We start from the raw sequence: 23,525 nt of genomic DNA on the forward strand, positions 1-23,525 counted from the left end.
TGCGAAAATGAAGGAAAAAATTAAACCTGAGAATAAGAGAATCGAGAAGATCCAGATAAGCAATTAACCAATAACGCTAATTCCTATTCTACCAAAAATCCCTAAATCAATACAACTTAACACCAAAATTAGTCATAATTACAATCAACAAATTACCAATCCTAATAAATTCTGGAAAACTAAGAAGGAATTTATGTCTAATTAAAAAGAAACACAAAAAAAATTTCGAATAGAAAAAAGAAAGAGAGAAAACGGACCTTAACTTGGAAGGATATCAGAATCAGACGACCGTAGTGGTTGGCGAGCAAGGCGGCTCGTGGTAGTTGAAGCGAAGTGACGGTGCAGGGATGATGATTGTTGAGGATGATCTAAAATGAAGTGTTAACTGTAAAAGGAGATGGTAATCTTATTTTTAGTTGGGGTTAAATGTTAGGGTTTAGGGAGATGAACAATCTACTAGGCGTGCGTTGGTTTGTGTACATTAACCAAATTCTCTTTGTTACAGCGTTTATGTTAAACTGATGAGAATACTTAATTGCTTTCACATCGATTTTAACAAAACCGATGTTAGAACGGTTGATACTAATATTCTATTACATTGCTTTTTAAAAGTAACCGACATAAATAAAAAAAATGCAATCAATTGACATCGGTTTTTGAAAGAATCGAAGTTATTTACGAACATTTACATCGTTTCAACTAAAAGCGATGTTATTGTGGCGATGTCAATAGGACTAATTGTACTAGTGATGTTGCTATTGTTGCTTAAAGTGTTGCGACAAAATGCAACATTTGTGTCAAAACGTTGCATTTATAACAATACAATGCAACACTTCTCTTAAAGTGATGCCATATATCAATAAAAGCAACATTTTTGAATAAAGTGTTGCATGATTAACTAAAATGCAACATAAAAAACAAAGTGTTGCAGATGAAATGTTGCATTACATCAATTTTTGTAGTAGTGTTCGACTGGAAAAATAAGGTGTGAACAATCCAAGGTGGATTCCTCATCCGAGATCATCAGAATTCCAAGAGGATTCTTTGTGTTGTTAGGCTTACATGCGGGAGGGATAGGCAAACTTCCATATTCGATCATGTCTTGGATAGCATGCTTCAACCTATAATAGTTTTCTGTGTCATGTCCCTTGCCCCTGTGATACTCATAATAAGCGTTGTCATCCCATAATTTAGACTTCTTTTCTGGGTCAGGTGTAGGTCCTATGGGTTGGATTCTGCCTTGTTTCATTAGCCTTTTTAGTGCATTTGTGTATGTGTCACCAATGTAAGTGAAATTTCTTGGTGTATTGTTCCTTTTAGATGACTCGACGACGTTGACATCGTCGGTTTTTCTAGTGGAACCGTAGGAACGACTTCCAGCTGACGTTGGACCTTTATATCCGCGCCCTACAATTTTGGACAAGAGTCCTTTGCGAATATCGTCTTCGATCCTTGTACCTAGCACTGTTAAATCTTTAAAGATTTGATGTTTTGGTACCTCAAGCGATTTGCATAGATAGGTTTTAGTTTCTCTACAAATTTCTCCACAATAATGGCCTCATCCGGATGCTCAATTAATTGGGTGCTAGTCTTTCTTCACCTACTTAGGATGTCGGTGAAACCTTCTTTTTCGTTTTGGGTAAGAACCTTTAGGGTGCACATGATGACTTGGAATTCATCATTATCTGCGTACTGTTTAGTGAACTCAATTGCAACATCATCCCATGTAGAAATTTTCTTGTGGTCTAGAGAGTAGAACTATTGTTTGGGAATGGTGTCGAGAGATGAAGGAAAGATCCTTAAGAACATCTCTGGCTTAATGCATTTGATAGACATGTAATCTTTGAAAGCACGAAGGTGGTTTAGAGGGTTTTCCTGCCCCATGAACTTCAGGATTTCAGTCATGTTGAAGTGGGTTGGTAGTTGAGTGTTTATTGCTTTATAAATTTGGCTATTTTCTCTGTTGATGTCATCCTCCTTGAGGTACATTAGTTTCTCTTCCAAGTATTGAAGACGCTTTTTTGCTTCGGTAAAGATAGGTGGAGAATCGTTTTCAGGCTTTCCAAAGGGTGGAGGATTGTCGTGCAAAGGGATGCTAGGAATTGGATCCTCCGCGGGAGGAAGTCTGGCTTCCACGGCTATTATGCGGCCTTCAATTGTTTAGAGACGAGCGTACGGGACATCTTTACTGGCTTGACGCCGGAGCAGTGCGGCTAAGACTTGATTATTACCATTATCATTGGGTTGACCTTGGACGCTTCCTTTACTTTCGTTAGTTCCGACCATCTTGGACTGAGGATAAGAACCTATAGACACCTCATTTATGCACCTTCCGCCAAACACCCAGTGATGATTGGACCGCATGTTTAGCATATGTCGTGATTTTATGACGATTCATAAATCATTTAATAAAGGTAACTCATACACTTGTGTCTACCCCATGGTTGTCATCTAGGTGTCATTACGGTCATTTTGACAGTAATTAGAGTACATTTGGAGTTCGGGTAAAAAATCACTTCCATTTTCTAAAACCGTTTTAAAATCGAGTAGGAATATTCTAGAATTTTCTAGAGTATTATTCCTAAATTTTATCTTTTACCACGATAATATCTTCCTTGAGGAATTAGGAAGAATACATCTTCCCTAATTCAAATTAAAAAGCGCAAAAATCTCTCTTGCTGAGGAGGAAACCACCCAAGAGAAAACGCAGCATGAGTTGCGCGTCTTGGAAAAGTCGCAGTTCCTGCTGCGCCTCTTTCTGTGCTGGTTTTTTCCCAGTTTCTAGATTTCCTCCAAATTTCTTTCCTAATCCTACTTTTTCCTAAATTCCTCCACGTGATTAGTATAAATAAAGGCCTATGCCTCACATATTTCTCACGCAAGTGTCCGTCCTTCTCTTTCCCTTTGCATCCAAAGACCGCGCTCTTACTTTTCGACACCTACGTGCGTTCTCCACGTGACCACCTAAGCCTATATCCTTCTGGGTACCAGTCACGTAGCATAGATCGACCAATTTTACCACTACACCATAATAAATCAATCTTTTAATTCTTTTTTTAAGGGCACTTTCATATTTACATAGATCGAGTCGAGTTACCACTAAAAAACTGATTTTAGTTTATCTCGCGACAGTAACATGTAAGTCTAAGGGTGTAAACCCATCTTTTATCTTATTTATTTTTGTACTCCCTCCGCATATAAGTGTTTGCCCCATTTCTCTAATATATGTGAGAAGTATTTTATTGAAATGGGGCAAACATAGGTGTTGGGAGGGAGTAATAATTATTATGCACGTTTTTACATTATAAACATGTTAAAACCGTCTTTTAAAATTATCTCTTAAAACCTTTTTTACGAAATAGTAGAGATCTGGCATGGAGAAGGATTGCATCAACTGATGTTCCTTGTGGAAGGATCGCAGCATCTGCTCTGCCTCTTCCAGGGGCTGCCATCAGTTGCTGCACTTCTTCTTCTTCCTCGGGTTTTTGCATTTTCGTCCATTTCATTCTTTCGTTCTTTTTTCGCCTTCTTTTCTTCTTATTTCGACAAAAAGTTCTCATTACTTAATTTTATCAAACTTTTTCCAATCCTTTTCGACCTAAATTCTTTATAATCAATATTTGCAGGTTTTCGTCATTAATTCAACCCCGGATTTTAAAAGCTCGTTTCTTCCATATCAAGTCTTTTGAATCCGTCTTTTGTATATTGTTTCCCATTCACTTTCAATCCTTTGTTTCCCGACTCCCGCTTTAAATCCGACATCGTAAATAACTATAACTTATAAATCATTGTTTTATCTCGTTTCCATTCCCTTTTCTCGCTTTATGACGATTTTAGATGCATGTAATCTGATTAAACCACTTACATCCGAGTTATGCACTAATAATCAATGTACGTTAACCAATTAACATTAACAAACCACGAGTCTGACTTTCACAGTTAGAATCCAACTCGAAAACTGTCGCATAAACTGATGCGCCTCTTCCAGAGGGCGCAGTTTATGTTGCGCCTGTTCTGAGATGGCTTCTGCCTCTGAACTCTTCTCGTCTTGACGTAGCTTTCTAATTATGATTCTAATCGACTATTATCCTTATTATCACCTCTACTTCGACACATCTTAATATTCCTATATTCCAATTCCAATTCTTTTATTTCTTTTAATTTGTTTTACTCCTTTTATTTATTTTCTTTTATTTCTAAAACTTTAATTTCTTCGACATGTTTATGATGCAAATTCAAGTATCCACTATAATTTATTTTTTTTGTAATTTGTAATATTTCATATTATCTTGTATGATTTATTTATCTGTCTTTTTCACATGTAATTAATCTAACTTCCAACTTCGACCCAAATAAGTGCTAAATTGCTTGTCTACCGACATAGTTAAATGCACATGCTAGTTTTAAAACATGTTTGATGCGTAGCATGCATACAATTGACAACATATCGAGTATGAATAACTTTCCTGATCATTAGTAGAGGCCGCTATCGAGGTTGGCGGGACTAGATGTTCAAATTAAAGAGCTTCCTAATACGTACCCTCACCTCTTACTCAATATCTCTGTGAACATCCGTGTTCATTGGCATCATGAGAGTCATTCTAGACATAGAATGCTAACTGTAACGGATTTCTTAGTGTACATGTTACTACTTTGTGTATTGACATGACATAAAGTTTTCGAACGGTTCCAATTTTCCATAAAAATTTGTGGCGACTCCACCAATGTACCCTTGTTAAACCTTTCACCAGTTTCAATGCCTTTCAAATCAGTAGCGGCCCATGATGTGGTTTGGCCCTCGCGCCAGAGTTCTGTGGGAGAAGTGTCGCCGCCTCGAAGCCAACAGGCGGGTGCGAGCGGCGCGGGTGGCTGTGTCCACAGCTTGGTGACTCCGCTGGGGATGATACACTTAGATTAAGTTTAGTGTTACCTAGGGTGAAACTTGAACAAGGTTAGGGAATAGTTTATATGAGACAGTTGTCAGTTTTCATTACTCGACCTTCTTAGGTCGTTTTAGCTAGCCTTCCCAGACTTAACCCAACCAATTCGACCAATCGTCCCATCTGGACGGTGCAAATTCCTATTTGTGCCCAAAGATGGATAGCCAATGACGTCAACCATACGATGATGCTTACTCATATTTGTATCAAGAGCTTTCACTACTCGAGCAAATGGACTCGGAACCGACCCGACTCATGTTTGGCACGGACCTCTCCCCAGACCAGGGTATGATAGCTTGGTGTGGCAACCCACCCTTTTTAGCCAAAACCTTTTAAACAAATTTAGCTTACTATTATAATGTCTGTTTATATGTGTACTTTTTGTATATTTTCCAAATCAATCACGTGTCTAAATTCCTCATTTATAAACAAATAATGTCAATTTTTTTGTGTATATAAAATTCATTTTCAAACCTTTCAAATGTCGCTTTATAAACCAAATAATGTCAAAATCTTTGTTGATAATCCATTTGATGTCGAATTTTCGGATTTTCAAATTTGAATTTTGAAAAAAAAATCCTTTTCAAAAATCCATTTCGTAAATTAAATAATATTCAATTTTCTGTAGATGTAAAATCCATTTCCAATTACACAACACAAACAAAAAACAAAATCCTTTTTGTGAAATTACATTCAATTTTAAATTCTCCATAAATATCCTTCGTAAATTCTCAAAAAAATAAATTAAAAAAACGTAAAAAAAATCCAAAAACCAAAAAAACGTTTTAAATCAAAATATTCTCAAACCATGTAAATGCAAATATGTAGATTCAATTGGGCTAAGTCAGTGTCAAAATTCAAACCGACAATGTCCTAGTCGGAACTCTGTTAGGTTATAATCCCATCTTCCCTTAGATTTTGGGTCATTCAAATTCAAGTCAAGTCCTAAGGCGTCACGCCGTCATTTTGGACCCCCAATCCCTAGTCGGTCAGGATCTAGACATTTCCACACCTAGACTCAGACACTCGAGGCTAACACGTCTAGTCATTCTAAAATCCATCTCTCGAATTCTCCTAATGACACGTTCGGGACACACATACCCAAACCTTGATCTGTCTTACACACGTCATGCCATCTTTAAATCCGTTAATAAGGTCATTTGTCTAAACGTCACTCCGTCAAAGTCAATACTCGAGTCTAAAGTCAAAGTCATGCACCGTGAGTTCAAACACGAAAAGTCAATCACGATGTTTCAAGAACTCACAATCAAATCCAGTATCCGCGTCTTGTCCTCATACTTGTCCCTTCATGTACCAGTTTTTGCTTATCGCCTTAGTGAAGGAAATGTAGATTCATATACATATTTAACATACTCATATATGTCTAAAATTTGTCATAAAATTAAAACGGATTTTATGCATGCAAACATCAATATAAATAGAGGAGAAATCATGTCCTTACATTGTAGATTTCGGCTATTAGGGCACAAGAGAGATCACCTTTCTCTTCTTGTTCTTGAGCTTGTCCTTATGGAAGAACAAAGATCTAAGTATAAGATCTCTCCCTATGTATTATACCCAAGGCTTCTCTTAATTTGATTAATATTATAAGTACTAGTATAATATTAATCTTAGTAGAAAATTGAACCAAAAATTATAAAACACTTATATTATTTCGGTTTTATGGGAGGAAGAAGAAGAGAGAATTTTGTCTCTCTAAAACTCTAAAATTTTTTGATTAAGGAATGAATGAATTATCACCCTAAAACAAGGTAGTGTATATTAGAAAAATAAGACAAAAACTTTGCCTTTTTCTCTATGGGAAAACCGGTGGGTGGGGTGCTTTTAGGGGAGCCAATGCATGCCTATTTTGGTCTTCACAAGGAGAATAGGTTTGCATGGCTACCTAGCTTTATCATCATTATGTTTTCTATACAAAATATAAACACAATATTTTAGCTAGTGCACCTCCAATATTTCGGCACTTATTGATAATATGGTGTCCATATTATTTTCGTCAATTATCTATATGTTACATGTCACATGTCACATATATTTGTTTATGTATTTTTATCATATTAAAAATCAACGTATTAATAAAAATACGTCATATACAAAATCGACTTAGTAATTTCATAATTACTTGTGCCAAAATATTTTTCCATTTATAAGTCACAACAGATTGTATTTATATCAATTCATTCGAATTTTAATTGTTACATTAAACAATTTATTTCATCCGAGTAACTATACAATTTAATTACTCTGACCGTATCTCATTTAATCACATTTCAATTTGATACGTAAATTTTACTTCCAAAATCGTCCGTCAATTTTCAAGTAATTTAATTAACTCGTAACGTTATACGATTAATTAAATAATCAATTAAGAGTATTGCCCTTTAGGTATGACCTAGGGGTCAATCGATCACCACCACACACACGAAGAATGTCAAACTCTAGTCAGCCAATCATTACCGATATATGTTGACCAGTTGACAGTAACAATATTACTTCCCAATTGTATTCTTAAAATGAGATTTAATAATGATATTTAAATCACATGATCGCACTATTGTTGAGGACACATTTCCCAACAATCTCCCACTTGTCCTCGACAAGTGTGCGTCACCAATTCTCTTGTCCTATTACTATCTCCCACTCAATGCAAGGTGTCTTTCAGGTCGTACTTGCAAGTGATCATATCGAGAGTGGTTTCCTCAATCTGGAGAATAACTGATTGACCGGATTTATTCGGAAAACTCTATTTATTCTGGTGTGGGTGGCAGGCAGGCCCGAACCGGGGTTTGAAACCAAACTTCTCCTCAGGAGGATAGGGGTTTTGACGAGTAAAGCGTCGATAAAGTCTCAGCTGGGTTCAGAGCCCACACACTGGATACCCTCCGAGCGTGGCCACGCATTTCCAGTTCATTGCTCCTTGAGTGGCCCTGAGATATTGATATAACCCTGACAAGGGGTGGACAATTCCTATCGCACTCATTCCCTTCGACTAGCCACAGCCATCATAACCCAAAATATGCCCATTTGACCCCATTTACGAAGGTCGTAGTAACACAAATCAAAGTTAATCTGAAACTGTGCCATCTTAGGTGAATAGTCTTTAGTCAAAAGAATCGACTCATTAGAATACTATAGTAGCTCTCGCCACGACCAGGCTATATAAATTTGCCAGAACTCTATAAGCGGTCATAAGGCCCGACAAAATGTTCCTAACAGTCTGCCTATGTGATCGACTAGTCATCTCACATGACTGTATGGCACTTGAACTTGCCATCAATCGCCTCACACTCTAGTCACTTCGAGACGTCACCTCATATAAGTAACTATGGGCAAAACAATGTTAATCCATGTTCACTTTAACGGGGTTCAATTGTCTCTACAACCCGTTTGGATGTAACAAAGTATAAATTAAAGATAAAAGACAAATGTGATTATGAACATGAACAAAAACAACACTTTTATTTCATTTCAAAATCTAACAAAAATTTGGTACACGTTTAAGTCCCATGGACGTAACATGTCCATCATGCTTAGCCTGCGATAAAGGCTTGGTGAGTGGATCGGCTATGTTGTCATCCGTCCCAACCTTACAAATCGCAATTTCCTTTCTTTCAATGAAATCTCGAATTACATGATACTTTCTAAGTACATGTCTAGATCTATTACTAGACTTCGGCTCCTTAGCTTGGAAGATCGTCCCACTATTATCACAATAGAGAGTGATGGGATCATCGGCGGTAGGTACTACTTTTAGACCTTCCGTGAATTGTTTGATCCACATAGCTTCCTTGGCGCCTCGATGCGCTATGTACTCACCTCCGTTGTTGAATCCACGATTCTGACTTCCTTGAAGCTTCTCCACTTTTCGGCACCACCATTGAGCATGAAAACAAAACCAGCTTGTGATTTCATGTCATCCCTATCCGTTTGAAAACTTGAGTCCGTGTATCCCGTAACACGCAACTCATTGTCTCCTCCAAACACGAGGATAGAGTCCTTAGTTCTTCTCAAGTACTTAAGGATGTTCTTGACAGCAATCCAGTGACTCTCACCTGGATTTGCTTGATATCTACTCGTCATGCTCAAGGCATACGAGACATCAGGACGTGTGCATATCATGGCATACATGATTGATCCAACAATGAAGCGTAAGGGATCAACTTCATGCGTTCAACATCATGGGGTTCGGAGGGACATTGAGTCCGCTCAATATTGTTCCTGGTTACCATTGGTACCAAACCCCTTTTGGATTTGTCCATGCTTTGAATCGTCAAGAATCTTATCAACATAAGACTCTTGACTTAGTGCCAATATCCTCTTGGGTCTATCTCTATAGATCCGGATACCTAATATGCGTTGTGCCTCTCCTAAATCCTTCATTTGGAAGTGGTTACCTAACCACTTCTTAACAAAAGACAACATTGGAATATCGTTTCCAATGAGTAGTATGTCATCGACATACAGGATTAGGAACACAACATTGCTCCCACTGAATTTCATGTATAAACATGGTTCCTCAACATTTCGAGTGAAACCATTTTCTTTTATAACATGATTGAATCGATGATTCCAACTTCTAGATGCTTGCTTAAGACCATAAATGGATCTCTTAAGCTTGCACACTTTGTTAGGATTTTTAGAATCAACAAAACCTTCGGGTTGTATCATGTACACCTCCTCTTCTAAATGCCCATTTAGAAAAGCGGTTTTGACATCCATTTGCCATATTTCATAATCATGAAATGCGGCGATCGCTAACAAAATCCGTATGGATCTTAGCATGGCTACGGGGCGAAGGTCTCATCATAATGGAGACCTTGGACTTGGGTAAATCCTTTTGCCACTAGCCTAGCTTTGTAGACATCGTCATGTCCTTCTATGCCATTTTTGACCTTGAATATCCATTTGCATTGGAGGGGTCTTGCCCCTTTAGGCAAATCTACCAAGTCCCAAACTTGGTTTTCAAGCATAGAATCCATTTCGGACTTCATGGCTTCAAGCCATAAGGTGGAATTAGGACTAGAGATTGCGGCCTTGTAGGTGGCGGGCTCGTCACTTTCCATAAGTAACACATCGAGTGTTCCATCTTCTTCGATAAGTCCCACATATCGATCGGGATGGCGAATTACTCGGCCCGTCCTTCTTAGTGGAGGAGGTATAACCACGTTAGACGACGAAGGAACATCTTCTTGCGTCTCTATTTCGGTTTGTGGCTCTTGAACTTCATCAAGTTCAAAATTTTTCCCACTCTGTCTTTTAGAAATAAATTCTCTTTCTAAGAAGACAGCCTCGCAAGACACAAACACTTTATGATCTTGAGGTTTGTAGAAGTAATACCCTCGAGAGGTCGAGGGATAACCTACAAAGATGCATTTTTCGGATCTTGGGGCTAGCTTGTTGTCGTTCTTAGTTTTGACGTAAGCATCACATCCCCAAATCTTCATATAGGATATATTTGGGATCTTACCCGTCCACATCTCACATGGAGTCTTTTCGGTGGACTTTGTGGGACTATTATTCAAAGATCGAATTGCGGTTTGTATCGCAAATCCCCAAAACGAGTTTGCTAACTCGGTTTGACTCATCATGGATCGAACCATATCTAGTAAGGTTCGATTTCTCCTTTCGACAACACCATTAAGTTGTGGTGTTCCGGGCGGAGAAAGTTGTGATATAATGCCACAACCTTTCAAGTGTGAATCAAATTCAAGACTAAGGTATTCACCACCACGATCGGATCGAAGTGCCTTAATCCTTTTGTTCAATTGGTTCTCTACTTCGTTTTGAAATTCCTTGAATTTCTCAAACGCTTCACTCTTATGTCTCATTAAATAGACATGCCCATGTCTACTTAAGTCATCGGTGAAGGTTATAAAGTAGTCATAATTACCACGAGCGGTGATACTCATTGGTCCACATACATCGGTGTGTATGAGTCCCAATAGCTCACTAGCTCGTGTCCCTTTACCACTAAAAGGATTACGAGTCATTTTGCCAAGTAGGCAATATTCGCATGTACCAAATGATTGATAATCAAATGGTGTAATCACATTAGTAGAAATTAATCTTTTGATGCGATTCTCGTTTATGTGACCTAATCGACAATGCCAAATGAACGCTTCACTTGGGTCACTTGTTTTGAGTTTCTTTGATTGAATGTTATAAATATCATTTGTCGGATTTGAGGTCTCTAAAATGTATATGCCATTGATGGAAGTAGCTTGGCCAATAACCAAATCATTCCTAGAAATAGAGCAACGATTGTTCTTAATGACAAAACAAAAACCGTCCATGTCTAGCATAGCGATTGAAATAATGTTTTTAGAGAGTGTAGGAACATAAAAACAATTATGCAAATACAACTCAAATCCGTTTGGCAAGGCTAGAACATAAGTTCCTTTGGATTCGGCCGCTACCCGAGCTCCATTTCCAAGTCGAAGATCCACATCTCCCTTGCTAAGCTTCTCCACATCTCTTAAACCCTGTAAATGATTACAAAGGTGAGAACCACAACCGGTATCAAGTACCCATGTCGTAGTGGAAGTATAATTTATATCAATAACATAAATTTCTTTAGGAATTGTACCTTTTGGAGTAATGAGTCCTTCCCTTATATTTCGCAAATACATAGGGCAATTCCTAAGCCAATGTCCCATGCTATAGCAATAATGGCACTCATCATTAACTTGCTTGAAGTTTTTGACTTTCTTTGCTTTCTTCTTGAACCTCTTGCCCTTTGAAGCAAGAACTTGATTGCTAGAGCTCCCACTAGCTTTGGCATCTTTATCTTCCAGAGACAAAGATCCTAAAGATTGCATGAGGTAGTCTTCCTGAGACGGACTCACACGAGGTCTAGTAGTAGTGGGTGGTTTAGAAGAGGTGATGAAATTAAGGTTTCCATCCGAACCTATCCCGAAATGAAGTTCTCTAGTTGTATCGAAATTGTTGTTGGAGCAAATGTCATCAAGAACATTGTGATAAGAATCAATAGTGATAGGTGCGGTAGCATTTGTTGGATTCATTGTAAAGAACTACAAATATGGAGGAAAAGGAAATATTAACATTTGTCTTTTTAAATCATACTTGTAAATTTAACAAGATATGAACATTTATATAGTGACCTCTACCCAACTATAATAAATGATTCCAAGACCCAAATTCATATCGACTTAGGCACGGTAGGGCCGATTCATCCTTTATCAATATAACTCGGTGGATTAACGTTTAATCGATTCTACTCTTAGAACTCTTGGTCGATAATATTACATTAACATATATCTTTAGCCCAAAACACATTCGACAAGGGCACGGTAGGGCCGATACATCCCTTATCAAAAACTTTTGTTGAGGTCAATCCAAATTTTGAATAAATGTGTCCATGATCCAAATCCATATCAACTTGGGCACGGTAGGGCCGATACATCCCTTATCAACATGAATTCGGTGGATTAACATTCATCACCCACTTCCCCTACGTAACAAGGTTTGTACCCCGGTAGGGCCGAGTGCACTCCCTCGCGAAATAGGTTTTCATGGTTTCTACTATTTGGTAAGGCTATATCTCAATTAATTGTTTTAGCGAGAGGTCATGTCAATTTATTATCTATCACGTTTTAAGTGAACTAAAGTGGTGAACTACGATAATTCTAATTGACACGGTCGATGAACTCGATAAAATGACGATGCATGTTTAGTTATGGCGATTTAGCAATGCATGTAACATAAAATAAAATGCAAGCATAAAAGAATAAATAAATCCTAGTATGGCCTTTCCTAAAATAGAAAAACTCTTTAACTATTACAAATTCGGAAACCAACTCCATTGGTCCCTTGAACTTCGGTTGTGGCACGCATCTCGAGGTAACACCGTCTTTATGTATCGCCATTCTTGAAGAAATCCGTCTTTAGGAACTCCGGAATGAATAAAATTACATAATAAATTACATAAATCCTATTATACATTTGTAACTAAAATAAAATAAATCTATTAAAATTACAAAACGGTGATACGAGATCACAATAAAAATTACAACCGAATCGATATTCCCATTCATTTCTGGAAATACCAATTAAAATCTAAGGCCATACTAAGTAAAATTACATAATTCAAAATTACATAAATTAAAATTATGACAATCATAAAGAAAAATGCAGCATTATAATATGTATGAACATGCTCAATTTTTATGCTAAATCGCCTTTTAATTAGCCAATATCATATATTACTCGGTTTTTTTCGGTTTGCGTGATTTCAACATTTTATAATCACAAAAATACATAAACTCATATTTATGCATAAGTTAATTACCCTAACCTCTTAGGACTCAAAATATAGTCTTCACTAATAATTTGACCATAATTAACTTTTATTTACAAAATTGTTCATAAATGGGCCAAAAATACAAAATTAAGCTATTAACTTCAAATAAATCAAAAATTCCAAATAAATTCAAAATTTGAAATTTAAATTCATGAACATTCTGGAAAAATTCCATGACACTCATAATGTTCAAAATCTTAGGTTAAAAATTTCGAAAATTTTCCGGAAAAACAATGTTGCGGTTTATCGATATTTAATAAAATAATCATAAAAACATGGAAAAATTATTTTCACTAACTTTTCAATTTTAGATCTGAAAAAGTGACTAAAATGCAACATTAGACGTTTTTCCTAAGTCATAGAATATATTTTATTAATTTTCACTAATAATGTCACTATTTATGTCATTTTTCTTCAAAAATTCATAAATCATGCTAAAAGACTTCTTTATAGCCAATTATTTTACACACATCTTGTAAAATTGCATGTGACAACATATAAATGTTCTATGACCAGATTCGAAATTTAACTCATATTAACCTATTTTTCTCTTAAATCCATATTTAATAATGAAAAATTCATTTTTCGAGCATAACAAATGCAAAAATTATGAAAAATTACAGGTTATCTCAAAATAATATATGTGATAACATATCCAAAGATCAACTTAAAATTCAAAGTATAGCTAATTTTCGACCAAAAATGACATTTTTACTCATAAAATCACATTTAAATGCCATTATTGTAAATTATGAACAATAAAAATCCGAAAAATTAACCAAAAATCCTAAAACACTTTAGGACTAGAAATATTAACATGCATGTAATTATTTCGTGATATATCATAATAACACAAATTTTACAAGTTTTATTTTGTTATTCATATAACTCGGAAAAACTTTTAACCAATTTGCATGCAAACAACCGTGGCTCATGATACCGATTGAAGGAAATGTAGATTCATATACATATTTAACATACTCATATATGTCTAAAATTTGTCATAAAATTAAAACGGATTTTATGCATGCAAACATCAATATAAATAGAGGAGAAATCATGTCCTTACATTGTAGATTTCGGCTATTAGGGCACAAGAGAGATCACCTTTCTCTTCTTGTTCTTGAGCTTATCCTTATGGAAGAACAAAGATCTAAGTATAAGATCTCTCCCTATGTATTATACCCAAGGCTTCTCTTAATTTGATTAATATTATAAGTACTAGTATAATATTAATCTTAGTAGAAAATTGAACCAAAAATTATAAAACACTTATATTATTTCGGTTTTATGGGAGGAAGAAGAAGAGAGAATTTTGTCTCTCTAAAACTCTAAAATTTTTTGATTAAGGAATGAATGAATTATCACCCTAAAACAAGGTAGTGTATATTAGAAAAATAAGACAAAAACTTTGCCTTTTTCTCTATGGGAAAACCGGTGGGTGGGGTGCTTTTAGGGGAGCCAATGCATGCCTATTTTGGTCTTCACAAGGAGAATAGGTTTGCATGGCTACCTAGCTTTATCATCATTATGTTTTCTATACAAAATATAAACACAATATTTTAGCTAGTGCACCTCTAATATTTCGGCACTTATTGATAATATGGTGTCCATATTATTTTCGTCAATTATCTATATGTTACATGTCACATGTCACATATATTTGTTTATGTATTTTTATCATATTAAAAATCAACGTATTAATAAAAATACGTCATATACAAAATCGACTTAGTAATTTCATAATTACTTGTGCCAAAATATTTTTCCATTTATAAATCACAACAGATTGTATTTATATCAATTCATTCGAATTTTAATTGTTACATTAAACAATTTATTTCATTCGAGTAACTATACAATTTAATTACTCAGACCGTATCTCATTTAATCACATTTCAATTTGATACGTAAATTTTACTTCCAAAATCGTCCGTCAATTTTCAAGTAATTTAATTAACTCGTAACGTTATACGATTAATTAAATAATCAATTAAGAGTATTGCCCTTTAGGTATGACCTAGGGGGTCAACTGATCACCACCGTCACACGACAAAAGAATGTCAAACTCTAGTCAGCCAATCATTACCGATATATGTTGACCAGTTGACAGTAACAATATTACTTCCCAATTGTATTCTTAAAATGAGATTTAATAATGATATTTAAATCACGTGATCGCACTATTGTTGAGGACACATTTCCCAACACTTAGTATGCATGATCCCATGTCGAATCGAGTTGTAACGCGCGTCATTTCTGTCGAGTAGGAATCCCGCAAATTCCACCACACAACAAAATCCTGAAACAACTCAAGCCACAATCACTATGTCTCTCCAAGATGTTTATGCCATGGTCCTACGAGTTCAAGCTACAGTGGAAAATTTGAGCATTCGTGTCCTCACCCTTAAAAATAGGATGGTGAAAAAGAACACGCCATCTAGATAAACCACTAGTCAAGGCCATCCAAAGCCAAAATTTTGCAATAATCGTCGTCCTAGAAAGTCAAAAACAGCCGAAAGGAAACCTGTAAGGCAACAAAGGGTGCTCTCTGATCTGGGCATGTCTTATGCCGATGCCTCGAACAAACTCTCTACCCAAGGCAAGCTACATATGATAGGTCCAACTCTGGATCCACCTTTAGAGAAGCAGGTGAACCTCTGGAAGGGCAACAAGTACTGCCTATATCACCATGGTAGTGGTCATAATATTGAAGAGTGTTTTCTCTTGAAACACACCATCCAAGATATGATCGAAGAGGGCACCCTTCCAGTGCCGCCTTATGTCGAGCAATTCGAGAGGATTGATCGTCTTGGGTCTAGCAGCGTTAAACATGACGAAGAATCATCCCTAGACTGTTCTCATCTCCTCGATCCTCATGACGATGGAGAAATCAACGTGCTTGAGGAAGATGATATCTCATGATTGGCAAGAATCTGAGTCGAGGTGACAGGGAATGGCTTAGGAGATGGGATTGTATGGCCCCTCTTGATGGCCAAGTTTAATAGTTAGCTTCTCTTGGTTATTTCTTGTCTCTTTCTATGAGTATTAGCATTTTATTTTAGTACTCTAGATAACTTCGTTGTATATTTGCACGGTTTTTTGATATATAATATATACTCACATTTCACCAAAAAAAGTGAAATGTTCATGCTTTTCATTACCTTCAACAATAAATTTTCCAAGTTAGAGGGAGCCATTGATAACCTAAACTCTCGGCTTTCCAACATGGAGAACCAGTTTGCTGAAATGGGTAAGACGCTTGAGGCCCAACCTCTCAAGATAAAAAGGGTCTAGACAAACCTTCAACCTGACAGTCCTAAGGAGAAAGCAACAAGTGAGCAACCTATTCCTAGTTCTTCTCATCCAGGAATCAAAATCAACAATGGCAGCCTCATGGAGCCTTCGTCAAAGAAACCTAACAACTCTCCATGGTCATTCAAAAATATAGGCATATCTTATGCCCTAGCCTTCAACAAATTATCTTTCCTAGGTCTTCTCGAACCTATCGGTCCAACCCAGACCCATAAAAAGAAATTTATGTTTTGGGATGGCAATTCGTATTGTTAATACTATAGAGGAAGGGGCCTGACACCGAGAGTTACTACAAACTAAAAAATGTCATCTAGGATAATATCATGTATCGACCTTTGCTCAAACTGGCATTAAGTGTGATATGGCTAAACTAATAGAAGCTCCACCTAGAAGACTAGGATGGGCTTCTAGAACATTCGCTAACCTTGGCATCAGTTATGCAGATGATGTGACCATTATTTGAGCATATTTAGTCTGCGAATTAGTCTCGTTCCTATGCTTTTTAGTGCATAATTGGGTCATTTACTATCTTTAGTCCTTTGGTTTGCATATTCTTTGAGGTTTTGTTTCCTTGATAGGAGAGGAGTGCAAACCTTGCATTTTAATGGCAAAATGGAGCTAAATTGATCGAATCTAATGACCAAGCATCAAAGTGAAGACAAGACTAGAAGGCCTTTGTAAATAATGGGAAGTGATGAAGACGATCCTTGCATCTCTGACAAGATCCTTGAGGATTGTTGGAAGAAGAAAAGAAGAAAAGAAGAAAAAGCTTGCTGAACTAGAATCCGCGCGTCGCAGCATCGGGACGCTCGTCCAACCTCCACAATCCGAGCGTCCCTCCAGCCTGCCCACTCGTCCAACACCTCCTCAATCCGAGCGTCCCACCTTCCAGTCACTCGTCCAACCCCCACAATCTGCTCATCCCGACCCCTTAGCAACTCGGATTGTCATCCAGGACAGCATGCCTTCTCCTTGTTCTACTAGGGATGCGCATATTTCTGAAAGACTAGCAAAAAGTAGACTCACATCTTTCTTCAAGAGGAGCATTTCCTCAACTTTTCTTAAGGGTATTAATCGTCATTTAAGCCCTTAGTAACCCTAATTTATGTAGCTAATACCCACTATAAATACCCCATTGTACTAATTAGATTGACATCAATCCTTAATATAATTTATGTTCTTCTAATCTCTCTTTAATCTTGTAATCAACTTTTAATTAGGCATTAATACAAATCTCATTTCCTTAATTTCTCTATTGTTCATCATTTATTTTGGGTAATTGAAGATTATTTGGGGTTTATTTGGAGGATTGACATCCTTCCAATCATTCATCAAGTACTTCTATTATTCTTTGCTTATTATTTTGGAATCATCATTAGGTATAATTCTATCAGTCCCTTTTTAATTATTGTTAATCATCTTCATTTATTCATCATGTTTTGCTTTGTTAATATGATTGACAACCTTGTTAGCATGTTAAACTTGATAATGAGTGAGTAGTTTCCTTAACTAGGGTTAATGGGGAATTATGGAAAACCAACATAGAGATTGATTCATGCTTAATATAATATGCTTTCATAATTAATTTGCTTGCTTGTTGTGATTTCAACTTATGCACATCTTATGTTTTATGAAATGCGAGCCTATGAATCCTTGCATTTTTTACCCATCACTTATCTTTTCAATGAGACTTGTAAGACATAAACCAACTTGAGTCTCATTAGACCATGCATATTGTTGGATAGGGAGGATTAAGTCAACTTTTAGGTGTTGTACAATCTAATCGATTCGGCTCCGGGAACCAAACCTCCCTAGGGATTGTAAGATATACACTAACTCGATCCCATCACAACAATAATTGCTTGCATCTAGTTCAAAACGTGTTTGTATGATCAAATCCCATGAATCCCCTATGAACCCATGACACCCTAGTGCTTTTAATCAATTATTTACATCTCATCTTAATCATCTTGCTTGTTCAGTTACATTGTTATTTAGTTTAGTGATCTTCTTATCGCAACCCAAATTGTGACACCCTTAGACACCACTACTTGCAATCGAAAATCCTACATCAATACCCGTCCCTTGGGATCCGACCTTTACTTACCTCTTTACTAATAGTAGAGTAGTTTGTGAATTTATAAATATTGTTTTGGTCTAGGTGCTCCTAACGACAAGTAACCGAGAAATATAGTCCGACCAAAAATGGCGCCGTTACCGGGGATGGTGTTAACTTGATTTGATTTTCTTTTATTGTTATTAGTTGTGTCTTTCTTTACCTTGGGGAAGTAAAACTCCTCAAGGTTTGTTCTAATTGTTTTGAGTTGTTTGCTATTTTGCATGTCTAGAAGATCACAAGGTAACTTGTTACCCATTGTTGACGAAATTGAGAGAACTTTGACAACCAATAGAAGACTTGCTAGAAATACTTTGAGAGGTATTGGTGAGGTTGTAGATATTCAACCAAATACTATTGAGTTCATCAACCCTATTGCAAGAGAAGGTGAGGAGTACCCAACATAAAATCAACCAAAAAATCAACCCACAATGCCAAAGGTTTCATCACATTCCGTACCAACCGAGGAGAACCTACCCAATGGTACTCCCACGCCACAACACTTGACCGGAAATTTCATTGCAAAATCCGCATTTATCCAGTTAGTCGAAAGAAGCCAATTTGGGGGGATGCTTAGTGAAGACCCTCATTCTCATATGGAGACTTTTTGTGACTATTGTGATATGATTTAACAAACCGGACTGACTCAAGACCAAATTCGATGGGTCGTATGTCCTTTTTCTCTAATTGGTACAGCGAAACAATGGTTAAAAAGCCTTGATAAGGCTACTCTTGTAATCGACTCTTGGAAGAAGTTGGCTCTTGCTTTCTACAAAAAGTTCTACCCTCCGGAAAAGACTAACATGCTAAGAGCTCAAATCACGGGTTTTAAGCAAAGGGACGAAGAATCTTTGTATGAAGCTTGGGAGCTATTCAAAGGAACTTGTCGCTCATGTCCTCATCATGGACTTAGCGAGTGGTTCTTGGTACACCATCTTCCAAAGTCACCGATGGTGTAACTACACTCAAGAAGGGAGTGTAGAGTGGCACACCAAGGGATGCACTTCAATGATCCTTGAAGGATGGAAGATACCGGGCAGTGACCCAAGATTGAGTTCATACTCTCCTCCACCAAGCTACCTCCTTGATATCCAACTTCTTGATAATCCCCCTCAAAGGGAAGAGCCACACCGTCAACCACCTCATGGAGGGCCGGGAATACCTATTCGCTCACCTTCCTACGTACCTATCCCGCCATACCCTACTCCATATACCGAATTTCGGCCGGCAATCCCCGGTAACCCGGGCATTAATGATTTGATGGCACTCATGAATAGAGTGGACCTTGGGGTGCATAAAGGGAGGGAAGACAACTACTTGGCCCTCTACCCCCAATACTATAACATGGCTCAACAAGGTTATATTGACCCCGATGGTCCTAAGCCCTCTTGGGCACAACCGGAGCTCTTGTTCCCAAATATGGGGACCAAGCTTGGGGTCGAGGGGACGGAGGGCATTCTAGCCAAGGTGGAGGGTACTCGGGTCAAGGAGGAGGATTTGACCAAGGAGGATATTAGGGCCAAGAACCCGGATACGATCAAGCCGAAAGCTCTCATCGTTATGGCTATGATCAAGATGAGGATGACGAGTGAAAGAGGCCTACTTCACCACTTCCATTTGTATGATACCCATCTCCCTCTCTCTCTCTCTTTTGTATATGCATTGCATTTAGTGTAGCTTTTGCATGCATTTGTATTATATTCCATTTTGCATTTACATTAGTTAGTTCATAGTATAGTTGCATTGTAATATAATTCATATAGACAATTGCATGTAGACTAGAATTCATGCATTGTCACTAATGGCCAAACCTATTCATTTCTACACTAGAAATAGTGTTTAAATCGGTTTGGGGAGGTTTGATCATAGGTGACCATAGCTTAATAGAGAACATGCATCATATAGTATAGTTTAGATTGCATTCATTTGTTATATATGTCAAATAGAATTGCATTTAGTTAGAGCATGCATTCATTCATATCATATCATTGCATTTGTACTTTATTCAAAAAAATTCAAAATCCAAAAAACATGTACTTTCTTTTTTATTCCTACTCCTACATGTACATTGAGGACAATGTCCAAAATAAAGTGGGGGATGGGAATTTATATTCAAAAAATGCATAAAAATTGAAAAATTTCGAAAAATCACAAAAATATGTCTTTTAATTTCATAAAAACAAAAACCATAAAAATTTGAATAATTGAAAAATCCAAAAACAAGTTCATTTCCTTTGTAGTGTAGACTTGTATATATTGTTTTGTATATGTTGTGTTTGTCTTATCCTTGTTCACATTGATTGACTACGCCACATCCGAGACATGAGGATATTGAAGACCGCATGGTATGATCTTTCCAATCTCCTTTTCCTCTTTATGTTAATGACTATGTGGCTTTATTTTGATTGATGCGGTATAAACAATGTGAACTTAGGACTTGCATTTAGCTTATTTGACATATTAGTTGGTAGAAACATTTGCATTAGGATGTATATATGTTAGTTGCATCATGGCATGTAGTTTGCATGTTAGAAACAATTTTGCGAAACCGTCTACTTGGGAAGCTTGACAAGTGTATATAGGCCCTAGTAGATGCTTTTTCTTCTTAAGACTTTGCTTGTTAGAATACTTGTAAAACACCCTAGGATGTGTCATGCTAGTATCCTTTGACCCATGGATTAAGGCCTAGTCAAGAGTACCTTGTGGTGTGATAACTCCTTGGCTACCGTTTATTCCAAGGTGACCCTTGAAACCATGCATGCAACCATCATCCATGTTCTACCACATTTTTGTCATCAAAGGGAATGGGCACAAAAAGAAATTGATTTGAGTTCAATGAAATGAAACGTGAAAAGAAAGTTTGCAAAAATGCATCAAATGAAAAGAGGAGCAAAAATAGAACTCCTAAAGCTTCAAATATAAGGCACCCTCACTACATATGGGGTGACTTTGAAAATGTTCAAAAAGAAATGGCAAGAAAGTGTTCTCAAATGTCAAATGCCACAAGAAATTGGGTGGAAAAATAAAAACAAAAGCAAACTCCCAAAGTGAAACTCAAATATCTATTGATCCCTTTATCCATCGTATCCATTTTTGTGCATGGTAGAGAGGGGACGACCCTTCTTCTTGTCTAGGCAAGAGGGGGAATTCCGCGATCCTCCAGTGTTTCTAACACCATAGGGAGTCTACTCTTGACAAAAGCATTTAACAATTGAGGACAAAGGTAGCCTAGCTTGACACAACTTGGAGGTGATTTATTGGTATCCTTCTAGGCTTAGTAGTTTGAAGAAATTGTATCTATGAAAGAGTGTGTACCCTTGAATTGCTTCCCTTGTAGATAATTTCCGCCACTTAGATGAGGAAAGTGGCTATTCTTTTGTAGATGCATCCATTACTTGATTTTGTGTGCTTAATGATTGGATGTGTCGCCATTTTGGCAAGACCCACCTTGCCTTGCAAGAAGGCATCCTACCTCATGGTTGTCTTGTTGTGAGTTGAAGGGGCGGAGTGAGACCCGCTAATTGTCTCATATCGGTTATGTTATTAGGTTAGTTTAAATAAAGGTCTAGTTTTAGTCACCTCTTTACTCGGGACGAGTAAAGGTTCGGTTTGGGGATATTTGATGTGAACATTATTTGCGCACATTTAGTCCCCTAATTGAGCCTATTTTGCATACTATTATAGCATTTCATGGCCATTTTATCCGTCAAAACCTTCCTATTTGCTTTTCTATCGCATTTCATATGTTTTGTAGAAAAGGAGATAATAAGGCGGAAATTCCCGTCTTTCGTGCATATTTGGAAGCTTATTGATGATATTAGATGGACTAGTATGAAGAGGAGGCAAGAATGATGACCAAAGACGTAGGAATAAAGAGTATATAGAAGGGTCATAAGGTTTAAAGCAAGGAGGAAAAGCAAGGAAGCCATTCATGAAGAAAACTGCTCGGAACGCAAACCAAGGGTTGCTCCTTTGGCTCTGAAAATATGCTAGATGGAACGGCGTCGAAAAAACAAGCGATCTAGGCTTTTGAATCACTCCAATAGGAGTCCGGATGAGAAAATGACGTCCGTTTTACAATCCGAGCTCATACAAAGAAGCTGTACAGGAATCCATGCGTCCCGCGCTGAAGACGCTCGTCCTCCCAAATCCGCTCGGATTGCTCCAAATCCGCTCGGATTCCCTCTCTTTTTGCCCGAGCGTCTTGCTCCAAATCCGCTCGGATTCCCTTGCTACAATCCGCCCGTCCCGACACTAATCCGCTCGGATTCCTTTACAACAATTTTCGTGTTGTTCAAGCTCCGTGAAAGACGCCCTTCCTTCTAAAAATACCGGCTTCTCCCTGCTCAAATCTCAAAAGTGTAATTAATAGGTTAGCCCTTAGTTAACCCTAATGCATCCACCTAATTTCCACTATAAATACCCCATTTGTAATAATCAAACCATCAAGTTTTATTAGATTAGAACCAAGTTTTATTAGATTAAATCAAGCTTTCTTAGATTAGATTAGGAGTAGATTAGAATAGATTAATCTCAATCTTTCCACACAAATTACACATTAATCTCTCCTTAATTATTGTTCAAGTTTATTATTCAAGTTTATTATTAGGTAATTGAAGATTATTGGGTTATTATTGGGAGATTGACAACCTTCCATCAATCATCAATTTCTTCTATTATTCTTTGCATTATTATTTTGGAATCTCCATAGGTATAACTCTCTTAATCCTTGTTTTAATTATTGTTAAACTTTCTTACTTGTTCATCATGTTTTACCTTGTTAATATGATTGACAACCTTGTTAGCATGTTAA

The 23,525-nt window shown here is 37.1% G+C and overlaps 1 non-coding gene across 1 annotated transcript; it reads right to left on the reverse strand.

Annotated features, from left to right (window-relative positions):
- Positions 1-19,515: 19,515 nt before the first annotated feature.
- Positions 19,516-19,622, reverse strand: LOC141610268 (small nucleolar RNA R71). The gene has a single exon (XR_012528172.1). It is a non-coding gene; the product is annotated as a small nucleolar RNA R71 (small nucleolar RNA).
- Between the last annotated feature and the right edge of the window lie 3,903 nt (positions 19,623-23,525).

This window comes from Silene latifolia, chromosome 10 (genome assembly GCF_048544455.1).
Source record: "Silene latifolia isolate original U9 population chromosome 10, ASM4854445v1, whole genome shotgun sequence".
Taxonomy (NCBI): domain Eukaryota; kingdom Viridiplantae; phylum Streptophyta; class Magnoliopsida; order Caryophyllales; family Caryophyllaceae; genus Silene; species Silene latifolia.